Consider the following 24,887-nt stretch of genomic DNA (forward strand, 5'->3'; position numbering starts at 1 on the left):
ACACATTTTTGGTTCTTTTATGTGTGTCACACTATAGGACAATAATGGTAGTCATTGCATTAAAGTGGACATAAATGGTTGTTGTCATGTTGAATCAAACAATATCAATTTTAACCGTATTTTAAAAAACAAAACAAAAAATTTTTCATCGACATAATCAAAGTTGACTCCTTGATAGAGCAAACCCAGTGAAATTTTGTAATTGTAATGTAATTTTGATTAAAAAAAAAATCAAAATCAAAATATCAAGTAATTTTACCAAGTTGTTCAAAAACTAAATTATTTATTTTTTTTTTTTTAATTTCATTTCAATTTACTTTCTTCGTTGTTCTCTTAGGACCTACTCCTTTCTGCGTGGATCCCTGTAAATTTTCTCTCTATACTTCAGTGTCCTCTCTCTCTCCCAACCCTCATTTATTCCTATTTAAAAAAGAAAAAATGAAGTTTCACATTTCACATTACTTATTTTCATGACACTTTAAACCAGTACAAATTTTCTGCAAAAACAGCTGTGTTTTTTACTGTAATTTTTGCATTTAAAAACACAAAAAATTGACACAAAAGAATACAAAGGAGTTAAACAAATCTGAATTAATAACTTAAAATGCATTTTAAAGAGACTTTGTCCTCTTGTGTGACATCTTTGTCCTCTGACAGTTACAGGTGTGGCACCAGAGGATGAGGATGGATGTTTCAGCCTGTTTGTGCCAGTTAATGACCATGTTTTACCTAGCTAACCTGTCATTAGCAGTTAGCGGCACACGTTAGCTACATTTTCTATAATTATATACTTTAACATACAGTTTTGAATTAAAAATATAATTTAGGCCTGTCACACAGGACAAAAAAACGTAACACTTTTATAGCGGTTTGGAAAAAACTAAATATTTGAACTATTCTGAGACCAAAACTTACCATGTGCTCATCATGGGCTTCAGTACCATTAAAGTGAATGGGGTTTTTCAACTAAATAAGGTTGTCTGTTGAATTGGCCGATTAAATTAAGATATGGTGTCACACTACAGGACGTGGTTTTCAGTGACAAAATGTATCAAGCTCCTACGCTTAAATAAATAGAAATATATGGATAAAATACTAAATGATTGTCATTTACTAAAATAGACACTTGTAACATCATGCCTGAAGTATTTATCAACATTTTTATGCGTGTCATTTTATTTTATAAAAGTTGTAATTTCCGTAACCATGCTTGAGACAGTCACATCAAACGACAATTTGAGATTTGGCTCAAAAATGTAAGAAAACTAATAACAAAGCTGTTTCTACAACAACAGGTCCTTGTAAAACAAATAAAGGTTTAAGCATTTACTGCACTCTAAATCATGACAAAATAATCTTTATTCATTTTAATCTTCTGTGACAGTGAAATTGCCATGTCATGTCAACAACCAGAAACCATTAAATTTATTTTATGCAAGCACACTTACATAACTTTCATTTTATTTACATGATCCTGCTGCTGGCACTGGTTTTGTCTTTGCAATAAGTAGGCTACAGTAGTAATTAAATGAACAAATAAGTACATGTTGTAAATGTTTCAAAAAAGCTGTGCTCAGACAGTTGAAATTAATCATCAATGTGATGTAGAAGGTTCTGGTAATACATAATTTATCTCACAAAAAAACTTAAATTATATTTAAAGTGTTTTTTAATAATTAGATAATATGGCTTATGGGAAGTGTTAATGGTAGTTGGCATTATTGCAATGCTGATTTTAAAGGATTTAATGAAGTTTTGCATAATCCTTGACTCTTGTTAATATTCACATTAAGAATAGTAATAATGATCCTAATAGTTGTTGCAATCATTTTCATAATTTTTTTTAAATATTAAATTGATATCAATACAGACATTAAAAGTCAACAGTTGTTTAATTTCTGTTAATGCAGGAACATTTTCAAGATGTGTAGTGAATGAATTAAATTATCATATGTAAAGCAGAGGTGATTTCCAGGCATGTTTTCACTCTGCAGATATAATAACAGTCAACAGACTCTTCTATTGGCTCCAGTTAGACCAACATTGATGCTTCATGTGTTTGATTCTATGCAAACTCAGTGACCTTCCTTGTTACTCAGCTATAAAAACTTCCCATCAGGCTGTCAGTGGAGTTCACAGCACGTCACTTTCAACATAAACCATGTTTTCTGTAGCTCTGCTGCTGCTGTTGGCAGCTGGATGTGAGTCTCTCTGGATTTGTCAAAGTCAGCAGTTCTTCTTTTGCAGTATAACTTGATCATTTGTTACTAAACATTTTCTTTTTTTTAACAGGTGTGAAGTGTGAACAGTTGACACAGCCAGCCTCTGTGACTGTGCAGCCAGGTCAACGTCTGACCATCACCTGTCAGGTCTCTTATTCTGTTAGTGGCTACTACACAGCTTGGATCAGACAGCCTGCAGGGAAAGAACTGGAGTGGATTGGAATGGAATGTGTTGGATGTACTGCATACTACAAAGATTCACTAAAGAACAAGTTCAGTATCGACTTAGACTCTTCCAGCAACAGAGTGACTCTAAACGGACAGAATGTGCAGCCTGAAGACACTGCTGTGTATTACTGTGCCAGAAGAGACACAGTGAGAGACAATAACAGGAGAGTCATACAAAAAAATACTTCCTCCATTTACCACTACCACTGGCAATATTCAGTATTTGTTGTTTTTTCCACAATACTGATTGTTACTGTCAGTGATGGAAAGTCTGAGTAGTGACTTATTGAATATTGAAGTTCCAACCTAAACAAATAAAATTGTATTCTTTATTTTTAAGGACAAAAATACATTTTTGTTGTTTGTCCTTTAAAGCAATGTTTCATGCAATGCTGTATTAGTGTAGTGAAACGGTATCTTTGTAATGACATTGATTAATATCATGCATGTGATACAAAAATGTGCATTTCAGTAAAAATAAAAAAAAGTCTTCCAGATGATTTGCAGATTGAACACCAACATTTTTATGAGAACAATTTTCCTACACAAAACCCAGTCCACAATTAATTGCTCTTTGTCCGGTCCCTTATATACCTGATGACAGTGGTGGTTCTACACCAATAGTATTGATGGGGCCAGGCTGGGGCCAGATGTTTTGTCAGAGGGACACATTCAATAAGGGACAAAAGAGACAAAGGCAATGTTCAGGCTTTCAAAATGTCTTGTTTAGTACATAATGTAATGTTTTAGTATGTTTCAGTAACTTACAGTTATTTGTTTCAGTAACAGGATCTTTTCAGTAACTTGGTTATAGTTTTATTACATTACATTATTAAAAAAAACCCAACAACATTCCTGTTAACTTTAGCTGGAGTTACAGTACATTCTTTGATGCAACTCTACTTTGTAAGGCTTAATGAACAGGATAAGCTCTAGTGTACTAGACTTTCTCTGGATCCCAGTTTCTATTTTGTATCCCACTAAAACTTTTGCCAGGAAACAACAAATGTCTCCATATTCACCCCTTTTATTAGTCATGATGTGAAGTATACACACACAATTAAATACATGATGGTAGGCCATCATCTGTGCATTATGGACAGGCATACATATTTTGGCAGACTGCATGTCCATCCTGGTAGGACCAGTAGGCTGCTGTTGTTGCTTTTTGTGTATGAAAAGTGCTGTTTAAATGCAATGCATTATTAAATTGTTATGATAATAATTTACCCAAAGGCGTCACTTTGTGTTGAAAAGTGGTGGGGACATAAGGGCCCAGATTAGGGGTGCAAAGAGACACTTAGCCCGCGAGACATCACGATATGCAATACTAGGTTCACAATAACGAGACAAAAAGATCCTTAAACAGTGTTAAAGAGATCCTCAATGCTGAGTTAGTCTATATAAGATGGGGGTCTAGGGGGATCTAACCCAGGAGATTTTAATTCCTGCATTCTGGTGAAAGTTCCTTCACCAATTTATGATGAACCAATTTTTTATTTGTGTAAAAGGAAACACAAAATTCAGGTGGCACGTTACATTTCAAAATATAAAACTATAACAGAATCTAAGTCAGTGCAGCTGTCAGGCGTTCTGTGTTGCTTTCAGATCTGCTTTTTTCTTAATGTGCAAGTAAATTTCTAAAAGCATTCTCATTTGTTATTTACTGTAAGCTATATTTCAGAACGTTTTTTTAATAAATTATCCTTTAAAAAAGTGGTGGGGACATGTCCCCAGTGTCCCGAGTGTAAATGACACCTATGAATTTACCCTTTAGGGAGGGGGACTCTCAGGGGCGCTGCATTCAGTTTAATGTGCATTTTGAGTCAGGTAGATGTAACGTTGAGGAGAGCAATGTGTTAAACTGATTACGCTGATGTTGATTTTACAGTATCGATGGCGTAGATATTTGTAGGAGTAGCTTACTTGAAAAATGGGACAGACTCTCTAGATCTAGCTTCCAAACAGTAACATGGATGACTACGTGGTCAGTTATAACATCGTAAGACTATCGCAAAGTAAATGTTTGATTTACAGGGAAACTATATGCTTGTTTAGACATTCTCAATTCAGTGCAATGAATAATATGAAGTTCAATAACACGCAACGTTAGCCTATAAAAGCGTTCTTATAATCCGTGTGCTAGCTTGCTCTGCAAAAACCTCGTTGATAAAACAATACTAAAATGATGGATGAAACACTTCACGTTATATTTTTCATTTACTTTCATGAAGTAGAAAGTCTGCCTTCAACTTTGAATGCACGTGCGCTCCAGCGGCAAGGAGAACACTTTCTATCAGGGATAACTACCTTGACACGACGCTGGACAGTGGAGGTGTAACGTCCTAAGGATCCCACTAGTTGAGACACTTTTGTTCCGTCTTTCACATCAGTGCCATATCATCGCAAGGAAGATATATTACTATGATTATTGTAGACTTTTCGTTCAGAGGGGGGCCATAGGGGGTCCAAGGTCTGTGTTACAGAGGCACTGGCACCCTGTTGCCCCCCCCGAAACCGCCTCTCAGCATGTTACCAGTATGTATTGCACTGTATCAGAAGATACGGAAAATGTAATAACAAAGTCCAATTAGCAAAACCAGAAGGACCTCAGCAGCCTCGCAGTCCACAGTTGTCCATACTGTGACAAAGGGGGATGAGTTGAGCAGTTTGATGACCATACACAGGAATAAGCTCCCGTGCAGCTCAGTGAAACACTTGGTGTGAGTGGCATGAGTCTTTAGTTGAAGACACTTCTCTTGTCAATGTTAGTAAATATTTACTTGTTTGTTTGTTGTTTTTATGTAAATATTCAGCACAATTCCAAGCATCGACTAATTGTGACACACAGTTCATCTTTCCCTAATAGCCTGTCAGTGTCCTACTCTACACAAAGAGAACTTCCTCACAGTCTGCTATAAAGACTTGATATCATGCTGTCAGTTGCAGCAAAAGAAGAGAAGCTCCCATCAGATCACCTTCAATACCAACCATGTTCTCTGTAGCTCTGCTGCTGCTGGATCCTGTGAGTCTCACTGAGGCAGAGACACTGACAGTATGATCACAGCACACTGACTGTTCATGAAGCCACCAGAGGAGGAGCCCTCAGACCACTAATGACTTCAGCACCAGTTCACTGTTACAGAGAGAAACAGACATATTTAGCAATGAAAAGGTAAAAGGAACAAAATGTTTTGTGTACATTATAATAATATTAAATATACAGTGGAGGCATTTTCCAAAACAAATCTTCTGTCTGGCTGTCATTACTACTAATTAACAATATAATTTTTCTTGTGTAAGATTTTTCTCCATTGTAATATGAATATCACTTTGTGGACCTGCAGTCAGATCAAGATGGGTAAAAAGAAAACATAATGTCACATTTTTTTGCAAAGTCAAGATTTTGTCTCATAATAGTTGGTGAGTATGTTTAATATTGTTGTTTGTTGGAGGATCACTTGAGAAAACACAAAATTCCACTTTTGAGGGAAATTCATATTAAGCAAGGTTTAAATTTAGAGTTAATGCAAAACCTGTTTTCCACCTTCACTAATGTGACTGCAGGGAGGATGGAAAAGTTGTAATTTTCACTGAAGCTTTTGTTTTACATAATATGACAGAGTTCATGTGTCTGACTGGGAAATGTCTTGTAATATAATGAAAAGTTCTCTTATTTTTATTCTTGCTGGGGTATTCACTGATATATTTATGTTGTTGGTGTATCCGTCTGTTTTTAACCCACTGTCTCCCTCAGAGCTCTGCACTCCTCCTTTCCTAACAGATATTAGTCTTTTTGTATCAACACTGTATCTCCAAAATCTCTGACTGATGTCCTGAAAATGATTTTGCTTATGAACACTTCGTGAGAAAGTCTTCACATTCTTCACATGTTGTTGACTGTGCATAATAAACAACTTAAAAATGTGTTTATCAGTGTATTGTACAAATAAATACTGAAACATGAAACTCTTGTAGGAACCAGTCATACAGTAAACATTGATTCTGCAATTTCACCAAATAGTAACTGAGATCCAAGTCAAATCCAGTTCCTCCCTGTGAGGAGGAGTCAGTGCAAAACTCAGATGTCTTCCACTTTGCACACACCTTGCACTCAATAAAAATAAACATATCAAACATTAAAATGTTAGGTATCATGAACACATCTCTCTATTGTGTTACGTCCCGAGGTGTCTAGGGATATAGGGACATAAACATAAACCAGATGTTGTTGGTTTGAAAGGGTATTTATTTGAAATAATGCAAGTGGAGCACAAACAGTGGAAGGTAGAGAAGAACTTGGTGAGGGACTTAACTACAGCTTTGGCTGTAATATTACGAAGGGGAATTGCTTCGGGAAAACGAGTTGCCGCGCACATAATGGTGAGTATATATTGGTTTCCGCTCTTGGTGCGGGGTAACGGACCCACACAGTCTATTATCACTCGGTCGAATGGCTCTTCCATTACAGGAATAGGATGTAACGGGGCAGGAGGGACTGTTTGGTTTGGCTTTCCTGCTATCTGGCACACATGGCAACTACGGCAGAACTTTGCTACATCTGACTTTAACCCTGGCCAAAAGAAGTGCTTAAGAATGAGCTGATAAGTTTTCGTTACCCCCAAGTGTCCTGACCATTTGCTTTCGTGCGCAACTGATAACACATGCTGTCTATACAGAGAAGGCACGACTATCTGGTAAACAACATTCCAATCAGCATCAGTCTCTGGGAGAGGGGACCATCTGCGAACTAAGACGTCCTGGTCTAGCAGGAAAGCCACTTTTTCCACACTTGCGTTATCGTTGACACTTACCACACTTCTGAAACAACGCTGCAGTGTTGATCTCCTCTCTGGGCGTTCGCCAGGCGCCCTCGTGTAGCTGGAAGTGAATGTGAGACGGGAGGGTCCTGTGATTCAACCGCCTCAGGCGGGGGTTGCACGTCAGCCTGCTCCTTGGTTCCCACCACCTCAGTTTCACCTGAAAACATTGGCATGAGTACACTGTCGTTTAGGGAAACATCTGAACTGTCGCACTCATCCTGGAGCAACCGTGTGCGTGCACGAGTGAGCACACAAGCAGGAAACACTGAAGAAGACATATTGTCTGTGGGGAACTTGCCGCACAGAGGAGAATCCAGCACCTCCAACGTGGGCGTCACCTTCCCTCCCGCAATATCATTCCCCAGTAGAAGTACAATACTCTGAATGGGTAGAGCGTCACAAACAGCAACAGGAAAGAACCCTGTAACTAAGTCAGATTGAATGTGGATACGGTGCACCGGACGTGGAACATAACCCATCTCAATGCCGCGGAGCACTGAACCGAACCCACAAGCTGAACGTTCCGAAAAGGGCAATGCCGATGTCAAAATTACTGACTGGGAACACGCAGTATCCCTCAGTACCCGGACAGAGTGCTGGTCCACAGGCAGGCCAGTGAGTGAAATGCGTGCATCAAAAACAAACGGCTTAAAGCAGGCATCCAACTCATCGCATCTGTTACCCTCAATTCTTGTACTACGCTGAGTTTTAATTAGACCGACGCCTTTAGGCTGGGAAGGGCGTGAAGACTGTTCTTTGCGTTTCAAGGCTGGGCAGGTAGCAATAACATGACCGGCCAGATGACAGTAATAACATTTCCTTTCCTCCTTCTCCCCACCCTGTGTTTTGTGGACAGAGGGAGGTGAAACTGGTGCTCTACGTGGTCTGTCAGGGGAGTGAGCGTACACAGTTTTGTGTATTAGTACATATTCATCGGCCGTTGTTGCGGCAGCAGCTAGAGTTGTTACCTTCTGCTCATTTAGGTACACAACAATACGTTCTGGCAGGCTCTTTTTAAAATCCTCCACCAGTAACAACTCTCTCAGAGCACTGTAGTTATCAGCAGAACAGGCTGAAGTCCATTTATCAAATAACACACCCTTCTCTCTCGCAAACTCAGTGTAAGTCTGGTTCTGTGACTTCTTATAAATCCTAAATTTCTGCCGGTAGGCCTTAGGAACTCGTTCGTAAATACGAAGAATGGCAGGCTTAACCGACTCATAGTCTAAGCTCTCTTCCAAAGAGAGCGCTGCAATGGCTTCCTGGGCCTTGCCATGGAGCTTACACTGGAGCAGTAGTGGCCACACCTCTGTTGGCCACTGTAAGGCAACTGCAATGCGCTCAAATACACTAAAGTAAGAGTCAACCTCAGATTCCCGGAACAATGGCACTAGAGCAATATGCTTGCTAACATCAAAGGCCAGAGAAATTGGACTAGCAGAATTTAGGGTGGAGGAGGCGGATGATATACCTGGTGCAGCAGCAGGCGGTCTTTGCCCCGCCTGGGAGCTTTCAAGCTCGGGCTTCCGTAGCCTTACAGCCTTATCAGCCTCTACTTCCAGCTTTCTGATTTCAAGCTGAAGTTGCATGTGCTGCTGACGTTCCCTTTCTTGGGCCTCAAGCTGGAGACGGGCCAGGCGAACCTTTATACGGGCCCCATCTCTGGAACGAGCACTGCTCTCAGGGGAAGGGTCATAACGTGGCAGCGTGACTGGTGTCTTTAACCCTCCACCGACCTCGTCGTCCCATCTAGAGACTGGTTGTGGCTTAAGGGTCTGCACCCTCTCGGTCTCCGTGGAGCCAGCCACCGGAAGCGTTTCTAACTCTACTGCCACAGGTAATTCAAGCAGCCCTCTCTCCAACAATGTAGCCACAACTAATGGTTTCAGATCCCTTTTTAACATTGTTTTACTTACCGGAATCTGGAGGTGACTTGCTACTTTAACCAGGTCATCCTTCCTACAGGCGTGAACTTTGTCATGAGTCAGATTTACCAAAAATGACTCCACATCAAAACGCTCAGAAGCCATTGCATCTACACAATCAGCTGTACCAGCTTATCAATTAAGTGTGCTCCCTTACCCTATTCCAATAAATATCCTTTCCCCCGGAATCAATTATTTGAAGATCCCGGATGAGCCCCCACTTATGTTACGTCCCGAGGTGTCTAGGGATATAGGGACATAAACCAGATGTTGTTGGTTTGAAAGGGTATTTATTTGAAATAATGCAAGTGGAGCACAAACAGAGGATGGGCCAATGGGTGCTGTGGAAATCAACAAACAATTATAACAAAAGGAGATCCTCAAAAGGAGGATTACTGCTTACAGAGATACTAACAAAACAAGAATAAACCAAAAGTTCACTAACCTACGGCATTTGAAAAACACAACACAAAACGCACAGCACCCCTGAGCCTGATGAAAACTAACATAAAACAACTATGGTGTGTGCAAGAAAGGTGTCAGTGATAGCTAAGCTTAGCCCTGGCCCACTCTCTTACCTTCACCCAGTGAATCACACAAAGTCAAGACACAAAGTCTAGCACAGGTTACAAAACACTACTATAAGCTCTACAACAGGCATTCCCAAGGCAAGCAACTCAGGTCAAATTGCTGCCCCGAATGGCAGACCCGGCAGGCTTTTAAGCAGGTGGTGGTCGTCACGGTCTCCATCTGATTGGCCCGTAGAGCATGCCGCACCAATCGAGGGCATGGTAACTGGAAACCCAGGAAGTAGGCGGGACCTTCTCTCCTTGTGCAGCCAATCCTCCGCGTGGGCTTGCACAGCCTGCTCAGCATAAGAGATAGCCTACTTAAAAGCACAGGCAAATACAGGTGGGGCGGTGGCAGCCGTAACAATTGTTAATACAAACACCCATGATGTCTCTACTTTCTCACTGCTAATCCAAAATCCATGGTTATGTAAGAAAACATCTAGACAATATGGTCTAAAGTGTATCTTTTTTATTTAGCAAACTGTAGAATCCAAAATGATACTGCATTGACCAAGTGCATTGCAAGTGCCACAATCAGGACTATAAGAAGTTAACATCTTCTCCACAAAACAGCATAATTTCAACATTTCTGCAATTACTTTTCTTACACTACTTTTGTAGTTTACAATTTTGGTTTTATGTTTTAAGGACAACAGTAGTTTCAGTTTTTCTCTATCCACATTTAGCAGGATTTTCTGGATGAACTCAAAATTATAAATCAAACCTTTTGAGTACTCAGGCTGGAGGACATACAGCCATACAAATGCAGTACTACATCAGGCTAACAATCAGTCTAGTGAAAGACAAGCTGATCCTGGAGGAATACCTTGATTTCACAGAGATGGAATGGCACCATCTTTACCGTCAGCAGTGACTTGCGCTGTGGTAGGACCTTGGTCTGCACCCTCCTGGTAAATATGCCCCAAAATGTACAAATACAACTTTGATTAAATCACTCACACACACACACACACACACACACACACCTCAGTACCAGAAATGGCTATATTATTTAGCGTAACCAAAAAGTGTAAATAACTAAACATTAGAGCCATTTCAGCATACATGTTTTTAAGTTAGGTGGGAGCCAATTAGAGCACCCCGAGGAAACAAACATGAAGATGGGAAGAACATCTGCAAACTCCTCATAGAAGACCAGAGGTAGTTGACCAGGACCATCACAATCCAATTTAGATGACACTACAGTATCACTCAATCATGAGTGAATTCCATGACTAATCTACATGAGAAGTCAGTCTGATGTAACATTGTTTACTCTGATTTGGTTCTTAGACACAGAGTGTGTTGTTAGAGATTGACAAGCAGGCTCTGCATGCACAGCGAACCACTAATCAAAATATTGTTCTTGATCAGTTTATCAAACAACCAAAGCAGGCAGCGTTGAAATGTTGGTTTTGATAAATATTTCATTAAATGCTTAACCTACTATTGCTTGACCATGTTAAGTGTACATCAGCCCATCTTGCAGGTGTAGAACTGCTCTGTGTCGTCTCCTTGCAGCAGCGCTGGTAGACATCTGAGACATACAGTCTGCTCCACATTGATGTCTTGCGTTTGCTTTAGTGAAACATAAGAAAAAAGGCTAAAATACCAACAATATATATTTACACTTTGCTGCAGACTGTGCTCATTGTTTTCTCTATATTATAGGGATGTCCCAAATATACTGTATACTTTTGTCCGAGCAAGAGTTCTTTGCAAATGCAAGTCCAATCCAATACTTTTTTATTCAAATTTTAAATAATATATACCTGGCACACTGTTATAATGCAGCTTTAACCTAATACATTCAACAGACCTTATTTTACACAAGCATCTATACATCCCAAAACTGAAAATCCGTTCAGTAATTTAAGATATGAATGAATATTTATCATGAAAAAATGTGACTCTTGACTTTGAAATCAAGAAATATCAATCTGCTGAAGCTACTAGTTGAGTGTTCGGTATCCTGCTCTTTGCTAGAAAAAAAAGAGGAAGAAAAGAACAGGGAGACAACAGGTCTGTTGACAGTTAGTTACTATCCATGTTTTGTCAACACCAGGTGTCGGTCACTTGCACCAGTGTGTTGAAATAATTCTTCACATTCACACAATCTTAATTTTCACTCGCATTTACAAGCAAAATTGTTGCACTGTAGGCTGTTATAAAGTGGAGTAGCACTGTAACGCTAGCAGGCTGAGGTGGATAAAAACTAACATGAGTACAGTAAGAAAAGGTCAGATTTTTTGGGTTATTTCTGTCTATTCTGATTCAAATCTGCTCGAATGTGCCCCAGTACTGATCCTCAGGATCTGCTCAGGACATAAAATTTACCTGAGAATGCTTTTACAGTGGAGAAGAGATCTTCTGGGCACCAGTCCAATTCTCCTGGCATCTCTCTGGCGACAGCTAGCAAAAACACATTATGAAAAGTATAACAATTAACAATAAAATCAACCTAATTACATAGCTCTAAATATGTGCACTTTAAGTTACCTGATGTTACTGGAAAGGAGCTGGCCATCTTTTCTGAAAATGCAGCACAGAATGTTACTAATGTGCATTTTGAACCTCATCAGTTTCTGAGTGGAAACTCTACATAAGATCAGCCTTTATTTGTCTCACAGGTGTCTCACATACAGTCGTTGCAAGAGAGAAAACAATTCCCCACTCATCCTACCTTACCTATGAAATGAAGTTAAAAACACTCTCAAACACTCACTGGAAACAAATCTAAAATTTCAGATAAATAAATCATATTCCTGACATCAACATGAGTGAAGTTTGGAAAGAATGATAAAGTCAGTCTCTATCAGTCTCTCCTTCTCCTGCTGCTGCTGCTGGTAGACAGGAGCTGGTTCAGCCAGCAGCTGAGTTTATATGTGCAATATTTTAATGTACGGGGTAAACTAAGCTAAACTAAGCTAAAGTTACTAAAGACAGAAATCCTTAACTTCAGCTTGTTTGTAACAATTAGCTATTAGCCGAATCAGCGCTGTGCTTGTGTAAAACTACAACACAGCTGTGGTGGATGAGAAACTGAGCAGATTAAAATATCGGGCTCTACATGTTTATGCTAAACAGGTGTATTGATAAATGTTTTAATAACCTTCCAAACTGTCGTGATTTTATTTTTGTGTTGCTTTCTCTGTGCTGAAGTTATTTTAATAAACTTGATGGTTTTATCCAGTTTGTAATAAAATTTTTGACAAACTTCATTGTGTGTCTCTTAAAGCAAAGCCTATAGTTTTTCATTATATTCCACTTAAATCTGATGTTCATTAATAAATTTTTCTCATGGATAGTGGTTAGTAAATAATGATGCGTCTGCATCACTTTGTAGATACATTAATGTTTGTAAATTATGTGGAATAGTGAGTCATAATATGAGAGTGACAAACAATGTTGCAGATTCTTTCACAAAATCACTAGAGGGCAGTCAGTGTCAAGTTTCTAAAAGGAGACACTCAGATCTGCTGTTCTCATTGATCTTAACTGACACTTGAACTCTGGACTGAACTAAAGCTTAACATGTACACTGGATACTGTGATAGTTGATACTTTTCTACCCTAAACAAAAGTCATGTGTTAACTTGATTCAGCGCATTTTGAACTGAAAAGTATGGCAGCATATTTATTGTTGTATAAAAAAAAAATTTATACAACAAACAACATCCCGACAACAATTAACCACCTAGCATGATATCTGATTAAGACACAGATAAATGTAAAATGTAGTTATAATCACAGAAAGTAACATATAAATGCGTGAACTACTTTAGGTTTTTCTAATATAAAAAAATGTTTTTTGCATTTAGTCACACAGGTTTCAGTTCCTGAGCAGCTGTTTTCCTCCTGAAACGATGTCTTTGACATCTGCAAACGCTGAAATTATTCATCTTCGTCTTTTATGCAAACCTTCAAACCAGCAGCATCAGACTTAAGTTTTTATACCATCTACATGATCCCGGCTGCTGTCACTGTATTTGTATTTGCAACAATATTATTTTAATGAATATGTTTTCCATTATCCATGATTCATGTTAATATTTCCATTAAGAATAGTTATAATGAAATAATGTACAATGAAATTAAAACATCATATGTAAAGCAGAGGTGATTTCCAGGTATGTTTTCACTCTGCAGATATAATAACAGTCAACAGACTCTTCTATTGGCTCCAGTTAGACCAACATTGATGCTTCATGTGTTTGATTCTATGCAAACTCAGTGACCTTCCTTGTTACTCAGCTATAAAAACTTCCCATCAGGCTGTCAGTGGAGTTCACAGCACGTCTCTTTCAACATAAACCATGTTTTCTGTAGCTCTGCTGCTGCTGTTGGCAGCTGGATGTGAGTCTCTCTGGATTTGTCAAAGTCAGCAGTTCTTCTTTTGCAGTATAACTTGATCATTTGTTATGTGATAGGCAGGCTTTTGGTCTAATAAGGCCACGGTCGGTTGCAGCTTCTCAGTGAAGCTCCACCCCCTTGTCTCTGTAGAAGCAGGCACACACCTCAGCCTCTTTAAGAGTGGATTTAGATTTAGAGAACAGAGATGGCGACTTAAGTCGCACACACAGTGACTTCAGACTCGACTTGAGACTCGTCCTCAAAAGACTTCAGACTCGACTCGGACTCCAGGGTTGGGACTCGTGAACAATGTTTATTTTTAGGAAACGTCTGATGAGCTCTTCGTTATTCCCAGTTTTATTTAGTTATAACTTACACTGGGTTTGAGAGTCAACAGGGTTTGTTGACTTACAGTAGTTTATAAGCTTATAATAAGTCATTAATTGTTGACACATTGTACATTAGGCTACATAGTTGTGCTCTGTAAAGTTAAAAAACAGGTTACCGGTTTATTGTTTATGCAACGTCACAGTTTTATTTAGTCAACGTTACACTGGGTTTAAGAGTCTAGGGAGTGTGTTGACTTACAGTATTTAAGAAGCTGTCAATAATTGCATTGCACATTACATGGTTGTGTTCTGTAAATGGTTACAGGTTACAGTTACAGAATTCCATATAGCCATGCAGTTTTATTAGCAACCTGGATTGAACGCAGCAGGTGATACAGCATTCGTAATAACCACGAGAGACTTGAGACTTGACTTGGACTCGAGCTCAAAGACTTGTGAGCATCTCTGATACAGAACACTCAGGATCTCTCTGTAGGCATTGTGTTCCAGTGTGGCTAGAGAGCAGGTATGTCTTGCAGAAGTTATGAGTCAAGGCTGACAATGTTTTTAACTTTTGTGAACATGTTTTAATTTGTTTTAATCACAGGTATTTTAAGCCACCTGTCGTCCAGACCTCGTCAGCTGAATAGCCTGTTGTGCTAAAGTTCACCACAGAGAAGGCAGTGGTGGTTGTTGATAACCCTGAGGTAAAAAGATATTGTCTAGTAGAGCTATGCAAGTTTACTAGTTTGTGTGCCTTTTGATAACATGATTTACTTTGCAGTGGGCCTAAACGTCTGATCCATAAACGAGGTGGAGTCAGAGCTGGGTTGACTATTTACTGCATTGTTTGAGGTAAAGATCATCTGTCAGGTATTTAGCAGGTATGTTTTTGTAATTTTAGGGTGGTATAGCCACTGATGCTATTCGTGCTTGAATTTTTATGTCGATTCTTATTTTATTTGTTACAGGTGGATGGGCCCCTGTGAATGTGTTTGCCAACTGCTAAGGTCTGCTAAGGGTGTGGCTGTCTTCCCTTTTTTTGGCTGTGTGATTTCCCTCAGCTTGTTAGCCATTTCTTCCCCTTTTTAGTGTTCTGCCAGACGGACAGGGTGGTGGATTGTGGGAACCCCTTTCCCCTTCACTGCATGTGGTGGTGTGTATGACAGCTGTGTGCGCATGCTTAACTTAGTTTTATTGTGTGGCATTTGTGTGTATCTTGCTGTGTTTAGGTGGCTGCGCACCAGTGTGAGTGGTGGTGTCAAGGCACCTGGGTGGCCCACAGGTAACCCCCCTGCAGGTCTGGCTCCTGTAGATGCTGAGGTGTTTTTAACCGTGTGCTTTTATTCCTTAGCATTTCTGGCAGTATTGGCATCTACATCTTATCTGTTTTTATTGTTTGCGCTTGTGCAGCAAATAAAATTGCCCAAAGCCTCATTTTTTTTAATTGTTTAAATAAATCTTCCTTCCAGTCGAAACCCATGTCTCTGAATTTTATTAATTGTGGGGAAACCCATGGCAACTGGTAATTAAATATTTGGGGATTTGAACCCCTCACTATTTGCCTCGGTTACAGTTAAAAAACATATTTACTTTCTTTTTTAAAAGGTGTGAACAGTTGACACAGCCAGCTTCTGTGACTGTGCAGCCAGGTCAACGTCTGACCATCACCTGTCAGGTCTCTTATTCTCTTAGCAACCATCACACAGCTTGGATCAGACAGCCTGCAGGGAAACGACTGGAGTGGATTGGAAGCTCACGTGTTGGATACTCTTCAAGCTACATAGATTCCCTAAAGAACAAGTTCAGTATCTCCTTAGACTTTTCCAGCAACAGAGTGACTCTAAACGGACAGAATGTGCAGCCTGAAGACACTGCTGTGTATTACTGTGCCAGAGAGCCACAATGACACAAACCATCAGGAGACCTGAACAAAACCCCTCAGTGCCTGAACACTTGTTGATGGGGGGTGGTGATGGCGTAGTGGATAAGTCACATGCATTTGGTGTGAGAGACCCGGATTCAAATCCACTGTGAGACACCAATGTGTCCCTGAGCAAGACACTTAAAGGTTCAGTGTGTAATATTTCTGAGGATCTATTGACAGAAATACAATATAATATCCATAACTATGTTTTCAGTGGTGTATAAAGACCTTCCATAATGAGCCATTATGTTTTTATTACCTTAGAATGAGCCATTTATATCTGTTATATGTTATATATGTTTCTACCATAGCCGACAACGGACAGCTCTACAGAGCGCGTTTCGTCATCACGGCGTTCTTCTTCTGCTTGTATTATTCAGTGCAGTGTAGACGCCCATCACTACATTAAATGCATCTGTAGAAGAAGAGGGAATAATAATATTAACAACAATCAGCAGTCTCTGAGTAGTCTTCTAGTTTATGAGAAGCAAGAACTGAAGTGACATTTGGACAAATGAACGAGCACACACGTGTTATTTAGCACGAGAGCCGACAGCCTGTGGATCTTTATACCATGAAGCCAGATGGAGTCCGAACAGATACAATCAGCTAACAGCAGAAATCACCGATGTTGTGGATTTTCCCAGATAGAAGGCTATAATGTGGAACAGATGTTTTCAAAGCAGTGCTGAAGCTGTCTGTTGTGGACAGGTAATTAACTTAGGTTTGTCAAACTTTAGATACAAATGAAAGCTGTTGTTTGATAACTATAGCTTGAAACTGGCCGTAATCACAGAGAGCTGTCACGTGTTTCCCCCGTCAGTGGTGTGAAATATGTAGTTGTATTAATTTCATGTCACCCTCTTATTCTCCAGCCTGTGGGTTGGCTTTGCTGGTTACCAGACAATCAGTAAATAAAACGTAACGTTAGCTTAAAGCATGAAAGCATCAGCCAGCTAAACTTTTACTGCCCTGGTTGAAAAATCATGTAAGGTTAGTTGGATTGGTTTATTCTCCAGCGCTGTGCTTTGGATTGTGGTGTAAAATATGTAGTGTGAATAATTTCATGTAGTTACTCTCTCTCCAGTGCTTTGTTTTGGCTGTCCCTTAAGTTGGTGAGACAATCGGCTGATCACTAATTGGCAATAAAACGGCAGCTTCCAGCTGGAAGCTCAGATCAGACATCTAAACCTTTACTGCCCTGCTGGAAAAAAAATATTTTGTTGGATTAGTTTCATGTAGTTACTCTCTCTCCAACGCTCTGTTTTGGTTTTGTTAGTTGGTGAGACAATCAGCTGATCACTAATTGGCAATAAAACAGCAGCTTCCAGCATGGAAGCTCAGATCAGACAGCTAAACTTTTACTGCTCTGGTAGAAAAAATATGTAGTTGGATTGTAATTTCATGTAGTTCTTCTCCAGCCTCTGTTATGGCTTTGTTACATGGACAGAAATGTGCCCTTACCTTCGTCAAACAGCTGATGAATATTGTTGTTGTATAAAACGGTAACAGCAGGGAAGCTCACATCAGCAGCTTAACTTCACATTTTACTGCCCTGGTGGAAAACAGTAACTATTCAGTTAAAAAACACCACCAAGTACGAGGAAGACAGAACGAACCAGACGTGTGTTTTTATTTTGCATCATAGAAACTAGTGGAAGGCACCAGGCGGGAGGGCATGAGACGAGAGGCTCCAGGCTGCAGCCATAAAGTCTTGGCAGAATTGCATAGTATCCCTTTAAGAGGTGGGTACTGTTATAAGAGTTGTTGTGGGTTATGTTTGAGTTGTATTTTTCCCTGTGTTTCTGATTTTGCCATTGTTTCATGTGTCTTTCTATTTGCCTCTGTTTCTTGTGTTCCTTGTCCTTAGTTATTGATGTCTTGTCCATCCTTGAGTATTGTCGCATGCTTTGCTTCCTGTTTTATTTTGTTATCATCAGTGTTTCTCGTCTAGCTTTGTTCTTGTTCTGTTAGTTTATTTTAGTCTTGTTCATTCTATATTCAGTTTATAACCTACCTGTTTTTTGTACTTTTTCTTATGGATCTGTTTGCTTGTGTTTTTGGTTTATTCTGTATTCTGGTTGACTCTGTTTTGGTTTCATGGTCTGTCTGGTTTCTACGCCTTCCTTTTTCAATCTGCCCTGTTCACTCTGTCTGTCTGCGTGCCTAATTAGTTCCTCATGAGTCTCACCTGTGCACTCCCTCCCTGATCTTTTGCCTGTGCATTTAACACTAGAACCGCCAACGGGTCAAATTTACCCGCAGCTGTTTTTTGATTGTATGTATCTTTGTTTCGATATAATATTCAAGTCCCCCAGTCTCTGGCTTTTCCTGTGTGTTATGTAGCACCCCCTGTTGTTAAAAAATGTCAAGATAAAGCCAGATTTTAAAAATGGGCATTTATACCTTTAAGCGCCAGCAGGTAAAATTGATAAAATACAGTAATTTTCATGCTGTTCATGTCGTAGATTTAGATAAACATTCTATGTTGCTATTGGCAACCCCTTTCCCACTACAGGCATTACACTTGCTTTATTTAATTGTAATTTTGAATATTTTTATGTTTTTAACACAAACACACACACGCTTACTGTTTTATTTATTTATTTAAATTTTTATTATATTTAAAAAAAAAATTAACACACACATTGACATTGAGGCTATTATTATAGCTGCCTATAAAACACTACAACAGTCAGTCTTTTTTTGTAAATTGTATGCTGCATTTAAATTCAAGCTGTGTTTAGAATATAACTAGGTTATAACATCTATGACATCAAAAGAGCTGTGAACGTGCCCTTCACAGATGCGCAGCGCAAGCGATCAACCTGCACGGTGAAGACAATGAATAGAATGGAATAAACTTTTTGTCAATTCCTGAAATATGGGGATGGTGTTTATAGGAAATGCACAGCCAATGTGCTAAATCTTTCCCAAAGTGTGTTGGAGCAACATGTAGCAGAAATAATCACAAAATCACTGCATTTTTATAGCGGGTAGATTTTACCCGCTATGGTGTTATAGGTATACAATGAACCCTGGCGGTGAACCCTCAGTTCAGTTTTGTCTATGTGGCGTCCTTGTCGTTGGATGTTGAGTGTTCTGCTTGCTTTGTTCCCAGTTTTTGGATTACCCTGAATTCCTTGGATTTACTCTTTGTTGGATTTACCTTTGTTCTGCCAAGGCTTTCAAATGAGTTATAATTTAGTTTAGGTATAGAGCTGATTAGTAGGTTAGAGTCGAAGATAGCTGCAACTCCACCTCCTCGGCCTGTGCCTCGAGGAATGTGAGGATTAATATGACTGGGAGGGGTGGATTCATTTAGGCTAACATATTCTCCATCACCCAGCCAGGTTTCAGTAAGACAATATAAATCAATATCATAATCTGATATTAATTCATTTACTAGCATTAGTGTTGTCTATACTGTAGTTTGTGTCTGATTTTATTTTATTATAATTTTATTATTGTGTTATGGTATTTCTGTACGAGTAAGCACATCGTGAGCAATGTACAATCCTGAGTCGAATTCCTTATATGTGTACACATACCTGTCGATAAAGCGGATTCTGATTCTGATTTAGAAGAGAGAGATCTGATGTTTAAGAGTCCACATTTAATTCTCCGATTCTTTTGCACTTGTCAACATTAATCTTAGTGACCCCTGATTAGCGTAACCGTGAGTCATTACCGCCAACATGAATAACAATCTTTCTGTATTTACGTTTATCCTTAGCCAGCAGTTTCAAATAAGACTCATGTCGCCCGCTCTGGTCCCAGGGATGCACTTAACTATGGCTGCTGGCGTCACTAACTTCACGTTTCTCAAAATGGAGCTGCCAATGATCAGAGTTGGTTTCTCAGCGGGTGTGTTGCTGAGTGGGGAAAATCTGTTAGAAACGGGAACAGGTTGGTGGTGACCCGTGGGCTTTGAATGCTTACGACTATTCATTCTTCGGACAGTCACCCAGCCACCCCTTCCCGGCTGCTCGGGAGATGACGGGGGCGGCTACCACAGGCTAACTCAGGTTACATGTCCAACTGGATAATTTCTTTGTATTGCCTGGGTAATCATATTATCCATGTACTCAGGAGTTACAATTAATATTTAACAGTTTTCTTAATTTGTATAGGGTTGTAGGGGTTTTCTTTTCCCTAATGTCATGAAAAAGGTTTGACTTATGAACACTTTGTGAGAAAATTAACAGTATAACATGATGAACAACATTTTAGTGATATTTGCTGTTTTTCTTTTAAAATGTATTTGAGTGAAAAAACTGTTGCCATACAGACTTAATAAAAAAGCAACTAACTTATTGAATGTTTGTACACCTATTATTATAGTGAAACATGAAACTCTTGGAGGAATCACTCATGTACAGTAAACACTGATTCTCCAGTTTCATCAAACAGTAACTGAGATCCAAGTCAAATCCAGTTCCTCCCTGTGAGGAGGAGTCAATGCAAAATTCAGATGTCTTCCACCTCTACTTATCTGACTGCAGAGAGGATGACAGAGAACAGTGGACACACAGTTTAACATGATGGACTATAGGACAGGACTGCTGCTTTTAACTGTCTGCTGGGCAGGTGAAGATCTTCACTGATCTTGATCAAATTTTTTTTGTGTCATCAGCTTATTTCACTTGATGATTTTTTATCTTCTTGACAGGTGTTGATGGTCAGACTCTGACAGAATCTGAACCAGTGATTAAAAGGCCTGGAGAATCCCACAGATTGACCTGTACAGCCTCTGGATTCACATTCAGCAGCTACAGCATGCACTGGGTCAGACAGGCTCCTGGAAAAGGACTGGAGTGGGTTGCTTATGTCAGATATGACAGTGCTCTGATCTACTACTCTCAGTCAGTTCAAGGCCGGTTTACCATCTCCAGAGACAACAACAGACAGCAGGTGTATCTGCAGATGAACAGTCTGAAGACTGAAGATTCTGCTGTTTATTATTGTGCTCGACACTCACAGTGACTGGAGTTAGTTGAACAGCTGTACAAAAACCTACAGTACTCCTCTTTAAGCTAGTAGAGACTAAGAATTACATTTTTTATAGTATATAAATCATATTCTAAATGTTTTATTGTTATCATCTTTATTTTTTTGTATTTCGGATTTTATGATTTTTTTTTTTCAAAAAACACAAAGTTGTGTAAACTGTTCTTGTGAAAAATTATTAGTTAGCAAATAAAAAAAAAACACAATAAAAATCACTTGTTCATAAAAGGCCAATGATAGCAAGTATAAACTACTACAAATACTAAACATTTCTACTAAGACACAACAATGTCTGTAAATTATGTGGAATCTAAAGTGAGTCATAATATGAGAGTGAAAATAATTTGTTGCAGTTTCTTTTATAAAATCACTAGAGGGCGTTCGGTGTCAAGTTTCTCTCTCCTCTGTTTCTAAAAGGAGACACTCAGATCTGGTGTTCTCATTGATCTTAACTGACTGACACACACACACACACACACACACACATCATGATATATGATTAAGACTGTTTTTTTTTTTTTGATGTAATCAGCTACATATAAAAGTCAAATGTAGTAATAATCACAAAAAGTAACTTACAAATATGTGAACTACTTTAGTTTTCATCAAAGATAAAATATTTAGTTTTTTGCATTTAGTCAGTCAGGTTTCAGTCCCTAAGCAGCTTTTTGCCTCTGGAGGCGCCAAGTTTCTCTGTATGTCTGTGTCTTCAGACATCTGCAAACACTGAAAGCATTCATCATCATTATCATCAGGTCTTTTATGCAAACCTTCAAACCAGCAGCATCAGAAGTTTTTTTTACTAAGAAAATGATCCTGGCTGCTCTCTCTGTATTTCTGTTTGTAACAAATACAGTGAGTGAGCAAATAAATTACTAAATAAATGCTGCAATTACAAAACACTGGTCTCAGAGGTTTGAAGTTAATCATGAATGTGATGTAGGAGGTGCTGACAGTAAATAAATGATCTGAGGAAAACAGATTGCATCATGTTTAAAGTGTCTTTTAATAATCTATAAACATGCTAGACACACTGTGCAAAGCTGATAATGAATATGTTTTCCATTACCCATAATTCATGTGAATATTTACATTAACAAAAGCAATAATGAAATAATGTGCAATGAAATCAAAATATAATATTTAAAGCAGAGGTGATTTCCAGGCATGTTTTCACTCTGCAGATATAATAACAGTCAACAGACTCTTCTATTGGCTCCAGTTAGACCAACATTGATGTTTCATGTGTTTGATTCTATGCAAACTCAGTGACCTTCCTTGTTACTCAGCTATAAAAACTTCCCATCAGGCTGTCAGTGGAGTTCACAGCACGTCACTTTCAACATAAACCATGTTTTCTTTAGCTCTGCTGCTGCTGTTGGCAGCTGGATGTGAGTCTGTCTGGATTTGACAAAGTCAGCAGTTCTTCTTTTGCAGTATAACTTGATCATTTGTTACAAAACATTTTCTTTTTGAACAGGTGTGAAGTGTGAACAGTTGACACAGCCAGCCTCTGTGACTGTGCAGCCAGGTCAACGTCTGACCATCACCTGTCAGGTCTCTTATTCTCTTAGTGGCTACTGGACAGCTTGGATCAGACAGCCTGCAGGGAAAGGACTGGAGTGGATTGGAAGCGGAGCTGGATCCAGCACATCCTACAAAGATTCACTAAAGAACAAGTTCAGTATCTCCTTAGACTCTTCCAGCAACAGAGTGACTCTAAATTACTGTGCCAGAGAGCCACAATAACACAAACCATCAGCAGACCTTAACAAAAACCCCTCAGTGCCTGAACACTTGTAACATGAAGCCACCAGAGGAGGAGCCCTCAGACCACTAATGACTTCAACACCAGCTCACTGTTACAGAGGGAAAACAGTCTAGAGTTTTTATTATACAATAAAAAAATCTAATTATCCTAATTTCAATTGACTGCAACTGTTTTTTCATTCTAAATTCTGACATTGCAATCATTGATAAGTATGTTTTCCCACAATGAATATTAAATCTTTCAATTAATGAAATACAGCTGACAATCTAGCTTTAAATCCTCATCATCTAACAAGAAACAGATTTCCTGACAGTCAGTTTCTCTTCCATAAAATCTTTACTTACATAAAATAAAACTGATAATTGTCTGAATCAATACTACAACAGTAACTGACACAGTAGTCTTTACCACTTATGGTGATGTTCAATACAGAAACATATAAAACCAAACATTAATATTTTATAGTTTTTTAAACTGGTTTCAGTTTATGTAGTATAAAATTCAACTCGGGCTTAGTTTGAGATGAGAGAGGCAAACAACATAAGATTTCTCCCAAAGGTTTTCTTTTTAGTCCACTGTTATGTTTTGCGTCATAATAATAATAATAAAAGCGGAAAGTGGGTAGAACTTTGACATCCGACAATTTTAATGTGGCTGCAAAACCTATTATTAAAGGTTTGCTTTTCAGATGTGCATTTGTGCTTGTAGTTTGTTCTGTTCGGGATATTACTCATGAATAACCTGAAGTCTAATTTCAAACAATAAAAATCAAAGCACAAAATTTAATTTCTCAGAACAATTCAGATTCAGACGTATAAACCAAATTAATTTGGCTCAAGTCACAACAGTGAGAACAGGTGATGTCCAAGTCCAATCCAGCAGTATCTTCCCTGTGAAGAGAAGTCAGTGGAATTATATCCAACTCCATTATTTTCAGTATCACCTTTTTTACAATACTGATTGTGATTAACTCTCGCTATTGAAAATTCTATGCAGCATTTATTTATCAAAGTGTTTATATAAATACAAGATAGACATAAAAATGAAACAAATGCACAACAACCAAAAACAAAAGGTACAGAACGGCTTATATGATGCAGGAGGGGGGTATACAGCACAGTGCCTATAATAAATTATTTATTCATGATCATAGTGTGAACTTTATCTGTAAAGGGGGAGCTAAGGTTTCAAAATATACCCATATTGGGCTGCTCAGTAATCGTCTGTTTTATGTTTTATAATATGAAACTCTGAAACACATTTCCAAACGTGTTCCCAATTCATTCCAGAACTGTAACCTTATTCAGTCAACAGGACAAGAACACAGATTTACATTTATAATTGAAATCGAATGAAACACATTGTGTGTTTTTTAAGCCACATGCAACACTTTTTACAAAGAGCCAGCCAGGATGTCTGCAATGAAACAAAATAAGTCAAGTCAAGTCAATTCAAATTTATTTATAAAGCACATTTAAAATAAAATAAAGATAATCTTGACCTGGGTAAGCTATCAAATGTATGACAATCATTATCAACTGAGCTGCATCAGTCGACTAGCAGGCAGAGTGGAGAGAGAGAGTCTGATTCGGAGAGTCTGTGGCCGTCACCTTTGGCTTATTGTAACTCCAGCAATTGACCCTTTCATGACTTGGGGAAACCTGCATCACACTACCCATAAATTATTTCTTCACATCTACAATTCACATCTACTGAATTTATAAATC

The 24,887-nt window shown here is 38.8% G+C and overlaps 2 long non-coding RNA genes across 2 annotated transcripts in view; both read left to right on the top strand.

Moving 5' to 3' along the window:
• Window positions 1–2,157: 2,157 nt before the first annotated feature.
• On the top strand, window positions 2,158–16,202 carry LOC119886939. Its single transcript, XR_005441572.1, has 3 exons — window positions 2,158–2,201; window positions 2,293–2,299; window positions 16,061–16,202. It is a non-coding gene; the product is annotated as an uncharacterized LOC119886939 (long non-coding RNA).
• A 6,340-nt stretch (window positions 16,203–22,542) lies between these two features.
• The window catches only part of LOC119886972, a 97,439-nt gene continuing 95,094 nt past the window's right edge, over window positions 22,543–24,887 (top strand). Inside the window, exon 1 of the long non-coding RNA XR_005441578.1 lies at window positions 22,543–22,780. This is a non-coding gene — a long non-coding RNA (uncharacterized LOC119886972). The remainder of the gene's footprint in view (window positions 22,781–24,887) is intronic.

Source organism: Micropterus salmoides, unplaced genomic scaffold, assembly GCF_014851395.1.
Source record: "Micropterus salmoides isolate LMB-PRFRI ecotype aquatic unplaced genomic scaffold, ASM1485139v1 Ms_hic_scaffold_10, whole genome shotgun sequence".
Lineage (NCBI taxonomy): Eukaryota > Metazoa > Chordata > Actinopteri > Centrarchiformes > Centrarchidae > Micropterus > Micropterus salmoides.